The following is a 7,413-nucleotide window of genomic DNA, read 5'->3' on the forward strand; positions in this document are numbered from 1 at the left end:
GAGAGGGTAGAGGTTGAACATTGGAGGGCTCCTCCCTCACGCTCTACCATTTTAAGGAGGGCAAGCAGAGAATTCACCTCATTTCCCATCTGGCTGACCACCTGCATTTCACGATCTCCACAAGTTCTTCATTCTGCAGGATGAAATCAGCCCTGTAACTCACTTCCTCAGATAATTCTCACCCTGGCTCCAGGACCCTAACCCTGGCTTTTCAGTTTCTTTTTATGTATTGTCTATTCCCATGGGTTGTGATCTCTTTGAGGGTAGGGACTGTTTTATGCCTTTGTTTGTATCTCCAGTATTTAGTGCACACAGTAGGTACTTAATAAATCTTTATTGACTATGTGAAAAATAGACCCCGATTTGGGAAGGAACTTGCCCAAGGTCACATAAATGGGGTGTGGCAAAGCCAAAATTTGAGCCCAAGACCTCAGACCCCAAATCCATGTCTCTTTCCACCATGTCATATGGTCTCCCTCTTTTGTTCACTGAGCCTGTTTCCTCATCTGTGAAAATGGCAGGATTGGACTGAGTGCCCTCTGAGGTCCCTTCCAGCTCTTAGATCTAGGAACCCGTGAACTTCTTCCTGGTATTCCGTTTCTGAAGCTAGTGTATTCTCTTTTTTCTATGTGAGTAAACCCTAGAAAATATATCCTCATGGTCTGGAGTATTTGGAGATGGGGAGAAGGGAAAGAAGCAAGTGAGTGATGGATTCCGATGCTAAGGAACCATTTGTCAGTAACAGGGAAAGAGCGAAAGTAATTTGGAATCCTGGGCTGCTCATTTCTGAGCCTATGGACCTGAGCAGACTCATGGGTCTGGACATCAGTGAAAGCAGTGGGATTGAAAGCATGCTTCCCTGGAGGGACTTTGAGAGGAAGAGTGCCTAAGATCCATGTGATTCTGAAGATGTCATATGATTGTCAGAGAATTTAGAGCCAAACAGACCCTGAGAAATTCTTTAATCGAATCCCCTTATTTTACAGAGGAGGAAATTGAGGTCCAGAGCAGGGAAGGCACTGGCCCAAGGTTACAGAGAGTCCCTCCCCATTTACGTTGTAAACTCCTTGAGACTTAGGGACTGTTTTTGTATCATCATGTAGCACAATACTTATTTAATAAATGCTTGTTGACTTGAACTCTGGCATCCTTTGCAAGTTAAAGAAAGCAAGCTCAGCTGTGGAGGGAGGAAGGCTCTTATCTTCCTTCCACCTGTGTTTGTTGACTGCAACCATGCAGCTGTACTCCCTTCCCTAGCCCACAGCTCAGGCTGACAGACACAGCCCAGGTGCTGTCCAAAGTCTGCCTTGTAGGCTCCGGTTCCAGGGGCAGCAGGAGGTGCTGTCGTCAGCTTGTGGTGCTGAGGGAGGGAGCCCTGCACTTGTAGATTTATGACTTAATTGAAAAAAAGGCTCTATCCTGTTAGAAAACGAGATTGAATCTGCACCAGAATGTGTCAGGCTAAAAGGAAGCTGGGGATACCTCATCCTTCAGTGACAAAGCCAGAGCAGTGCCTTACATCTCTGGGGGAAGGTGGAGCCAAGCAGAAGACTGACAGTCACTGCCTTTTCTCTGTCCAGAGAAATGAGGCAGCAAAGCCATAGTGGGTTTGATATCTGGGCATGGTCAATAATAGTATCATGGTGAGTGATATTGCCTCATAGCTGGGCAGGTTCCACAAAGCACACTCCTGCTTGATGAGGCTTCTGACTCTCACACCCCTCCCCACCAAGGTAAACAAGGCTTGTCTGGGGGTGGCAGCATGGTGGAATGAAGAGCCAGAACACCTGAGCTCAAATTCCATCCATGCAGTTTGCTAGCTGTGGGACCCTGGGCAAGTCACTTCCCATCTTCTCCCCCACAGTTTTGCCATCTATAAAATGGAGATGAGAATATTCACACTGCTTACCTCACAAGATCTTTTGGTGCAATATTTAAAAAAGAAATTTATATATATATATACACACATATTTTAAAATCCATAATTCATTTATACAATTTTTTCTTTTTCAATTTTTAGTTCCAAATTCTCTTCCTTCTTCCTACCCCCTCCACTACCCACTGAGAAGGTGAGCAATATGATATCAATTATACATGTGAAATCATACAAAACATATTTCCACATTAGCCATAGTTCAAGAAAAAGCAAGAAAAATAAAGATAGTGAGAAAATTATACTTCAATTTGCACTCAGAGTTCATCAGTTCTCTCTGGAGATGGATAGCATTTTTTTCTTCATGAGCCCTTTGGAATTGTCTTGGGTCATTGTATTGATCAGAGTAGCCAAGTCTTTCACATTTGATCATCATTACAATATTGCTGTTACTCTGCACAATGATCTTCTGGTTTTCACTTCACTTTGTGTCAAATCATATAGGACTTGCCATGTTTTTCTGAAACCACCCCCCCTTGTCAGTTCCCAACTTGTTCAGCCAATTGCCCAATTGATGAACAACGTCTCAATTTTTTTTTTAAAGCAATTGTGGTTAAGTAACTTGCTCAAGATTACAGGGCCATTTATTTCTGGGTGTGGTGCTAAGTGTCTGAGCCCGGATTCGATCCCAGGTTATCCCAACTCTGCGGCCGGTGCTCTTACTCAATGCGGCACCTGGCTGCCCCTAAGCAATTGGGGTTAAGTAACTTGCTCAAGGTTACATAGCCAGGTGTTTCTGGGTGGGTGCTAAGTGTCTGAGCCCGGATTCGATCCCAGGTCATCCAGACTCTGGGGCTGGTGCTCTTACTCACTGTGCCACCTGGCCAACCCTAACCTCTCAATTTCGAATTCTTTGCTATGACAAAAAGTGCTGCTGTAAATATACATATAAGTTCTTTTCCATTTTTTTTTGTTCTTTTGGGTATACAGAACTAGTAGTGATATTGCTGGGTTAAAAGGGATACATAGTTTTACAGACAGTTTGATTTCTTCTTCTGAAAACTGCCTGTTTATAGCCTTTGACCATTTATTAAGTGGGGGATGGCTCTTATTTTTATAAAATTGATTCAGTTCTGTACTCAGTATATATTTGAGGAATTTGTCAAAGAAACTTTCCCTTAAAACTTTTTGATATCGTTTCATTGTCTATGGTACCTTTTAGGAAAATGTAATTCCCTGATTATCCCTTTTAATTAAGTCCATTTTTTTTTTGCTTTGTCTGAGATCATGGTTGTTACCCTATCTTTTTTTTTTTTTAGTTCAGCTGAAACATATTAGATCCTGTTCCAGCCTTTTATTTTAACTCTGTGTGTGCCTTTCTATTTCAAGGATCTCATATTGTTTAATTTTGGTTTCTAATCAATTCTGCTATCTGCTTGCATTTATGGGTGAGCTCATGCCATTGACATTCACAGTTATGATTATTAGCTGGATATTTCCCTCCATCCCGTTTTCTTCTGTTTCTTCTTTCTCTCTTTCCATCTTGACCCTCCTCAAAAGTCTATGTTGCTTCTAACTACCGCCTCCCTTAATCCGCCACTGAAGATACACAGAAAAGTAAAAAATAGTTCTTGTCCGTAAGGAGCTCACGATCTAATGGGTGAATCAACATGCAAACGCCTATGTACATACCAGACATTTAGGGAGTAGACAGAAGATGGTCTCGAAGGGAAGAAACTAGCAGTGGGGGAGGGGGTTGGGGATGGGGACGGGAAAGGGCTCTTTCACAAGATGGAATTCGACCTGAGTGTTGAAGGAAACCAGGAAGTTGAGATGAAGACACAGAGCATTCCAGGCATGAGAGATAGCCAGTGCTGAGATGAGAGATGGAAGGTCATGGTCAAAGAACAGTAAGAAGGTCTTCGGTCATAAAGTACACAAAGGAGAGTAAGGTGTAAGAAGCCTGGAAATGTAGGAATAGGCTAGGTTGTAAAGGGTTTTCAATGCCAGATAGAGTATTTTATATTTGATCATGGGGCTAAGAGATAGCCACTGGCGGGTATAACATAGTTAGAACTGCTCTTTAGGAAAGTCACTTTGGCAGTTGAGTGGAGTATAGATTGGAATAGAAAGAAAGTTGGGGTTGGGAAGACAACCAGAAGGAAGGCTAAGCCAAATGATTAGAGCCTGCCACCACAGTGGTGACTATGTGACTGGAGAAAAAAATAACACATGCAAGAGATTGTGAAGATGGAAATGACAGGACGTAGCAACAGTTTGATATGTGGAGACAGTGTGTTAAAAGAGTTGAGGATGACAACAGTGTTTTGATCCTGAATGACTGGGAAAATGCTATTAGATCACTGGAGACTTTGGAGAGAACAGTTTCAGTTGAAGTAAAGAGAATGGAAGCTAGATTGTAGAGGATTTAAAATAAAGACTGCCAGAAGAGGAAGTGGAGGCACTTAGTATAGAAGCCTTTCTCAAGGAGTTCAGCTGAGAAGAGGAGAGCTATGGGATCATAGCTAGCAAGGGTGGTAAGATGAAGAGAGGATTTTAAAAGAATATGGGAGGCATATTCCTAAAGTGCTTAGCAGAGTGCCTGCCATACAGTAGGTGCTATAGAAGTACTATACTGCTGCTGCGGCTAGTACTACTACTACTAAATTATAGCATGTTTCTAGGTAACAGGGAAGGAATCAGTAGATAGAGAAATTTAACATTAGGGTGGGGATAATCAAGGAAGCAATCTTCTGGAGAATTCAGGAGGAGATAAGATCATAGATACAAATAGCAGGATTAACTTGGCAAAGAGAAGAGTTACTTCTTCTTAAGAGGCCTTTTTGAGAACCTGAAGTTAAGGATTATATGGAAGGGGAAGGTATACTAATGCTAGCTAGTATTTATGTAGTGTTTTAAGATTTGTGAAGCACTTCATGAATATCATCTGATTTTATTCTCACAACTCCTATTTTATAAATGAGTAAACTGAGGCAGACAGAAATTTTTTCTTTTTTTAATCAAATGCTTTATTAACTTCTAGTTTGCATTATTCATTTCTGCAAGATTTTTAGTTACAAATTTTCTCCCTGTGTTCCCCCCTACCCATCACCCCAAAATAGCAATCCCACTGGATATTCCCTCCTCCAGTCTGCTCTCTCCTATATCTTCTCCGATACCCCCTCCAACTTTCCAGTAGGGCACGGTGGATCTCTATGCCCCAGTGCCTGTATATCTTATTTCCCAGTTATACATAACCTAATATTAATAATAATATATATTTTTAAACATTTTATTTTAAAGCTTTGAATTCCAGATTCATTCCCTTCCTTGCTTGTCACCCACCCTTACTGGGAAGATAAGCAATTCAATATAGCTTGTACATGTGTAGCTATGCAAAACATTTCCATAGTGGATATATTGTAAAAGACTGATGATATTTCCCTCCCTCCTATCCCACCTCCCACTTTTTCTATTCTCTACTTTGATCCTGTCCCTTTTCAAATGTGGGTGCTTCCAACTTCCCTACTCCCCAGCCTGCCCTCCCTTCTATCATCTCCTCTCTCATCCCCTTCCACCCTACTCTCCTGTAGGGTGAGATACCCTATTTAGTGTGTATATCATTCCCTCCCTAAGCCAAATTCAATAAGAGTAAGGTTGACCCATTCCCTTCTGCCTTCCCGTTCTTCCCCTCCATTGTGACCATTTTCCCTTGTCTCTTCTTTATGAGATAGCTTACCCCATTCTGTCTCTCCCCATCTCCTCTCATTATATTCCTCTCTCACCTCTTGATTTCACCTTTTAAGTATCATCCCTTCCTATTAAATTGGTCCTGTGCCCTCTATCTATGTATACCTGTACACATACACACACATTCACATATGCCCATATACACACCTATATAGACATATATGTGTGTGTATATATATGTATATATATATGTATACATAAATTTCTATTCCCTTCAATTATTCTCATACTGAGAAAAGTTTCATAAGTTACAATTATCATTTTCCATGTAGGGATGTAAATAGTTCAACTTCAACTTTGAGAAGTTCCTTATGATTTCTTTTCCCTGTTGTAATAGTAATGGAATTTAAAGATCCCCCTGTATTGGCTTGGTTTTTGAATTGATTGTGTTAAAACCCAGAGCTTGTGAGACCCACTTGTGGGATGGACTTGTTGACGTGAAAAGAGAGGGCTGAACTGGGAGGAGCTGGTGACATGAATTTATAGAGGCACAAGCAAAAAAAGAGGCAGAAGAATTTTTTTTAGAAGCAGCATCATGGAGGCAGAAATGGAGAGGATTGCTGAGGGCCAGTTTGAATTGCCCAGGATTTTTGAGATCTGCCACCCAGAGCTGCCAAGGACTGAGGAGACATGGCTGTTATGCTGGTACTTTGTCTTTCTGTTTTGATGTTGTTTTGCCAGATTCGTCCACTGGTGAAAGACAATCCTGTTGTTGCAGAGGTTCTGGAACCTTGCTGTTGGTTCAGAGCTCCTGAGACTGTTCTGCAGACAGAGAGTAAATTGCGCCCACTGGTGAAGGCCAATGCTGTTGTTGCAGAGGTTCTGGAACCTTGCTGTTGGTTCAGAAGCCCTGAAGAAGGATTTTCTTGTATATTTACAGAAATCCTGGAAGAGGGTTTTGCTAATGTTTTCAGGGGTCCTAGGACTGTTCTGCAGACAGATAATGAATTAATGAGGACACAGGCAATGGATCTTGTGGCCTTGCTAAGCTTTGTCTCCCCAGGAACAAAGATCGCTGAGAACTTGCCTCAGGTCAAGATGAAGAAAAGACCTCTCTTTGGGTATTAAATGCTGTGCTTAAGCTTGTTGTAACTCTGGGATAGATGTTGTGATCCAAGGGTGAGGAACTTTTGACTTTTTTGTGCTTTGTGATTGACTAAATGAATGTACTGCCTAGGGGTGAAGTAGTACTTAGAAGAGGATCTTTGGGATTGACTAAATGAATTATCATGTCCAGGGGTGGAGTAGTACTTGGGAATTATTGAATTACACTTGGTGAATGCTGTATTTTGAATTATGGTATATTTTGATTTTCTCTGTTCTTAATTTGTCACTGAATAAAATCGAGAGCAGCTATGCTGGTATTTTGAACCTTGGGAAGTTGCCTTTGCTTGGCATTACACCTGTTTACCTTCTCATGCTTCTCTTGCTTCTTGTATCTGAATATCAAATTTTCTATTCAACTCTTTTTTTCATCAAGAATGCTTGAAAGTCCTCTTTTCCACTGAATGACCATATTTTTCCCTGAAATATGATACTCAGTTTTGCTGGGTAGGTGATTCTTGGTTTTAATCCCTGGGGGCAAAGGCTAACCACACTCCTGAACTACTGTCCCCAAAAGTCCATAAAGACCTCTCACTTTGTTCTTAGCATCTATGGGTTGATAATTCTGGAAACCACCACAGCTGCTGGTGATCTGAAGTCCCTCTATCCGGTGGCTGGCCAGCCCCCTGAGGCTAAAACTCGGACTCATGTGGGGCTGGACTCAGCTCTCAAAGCACTGTGCTGGC

This window comes from Petaurus breviceps, unplaced genomic scaffold (assembly GCF_028583685.1).
Source record: "Petaurus breviceps papuanus isolate PSGF00001 unplaced genomic scaffold, PetGlider_PUasm1.0 140, whole genome shotgun sequence".
Taxonomy (NCBI): Eukaryota; Metazoa; Chordata; class Mammalia; order Diprotodontia; family Petauridae; genus Petaurus; species Petaurus breviceps.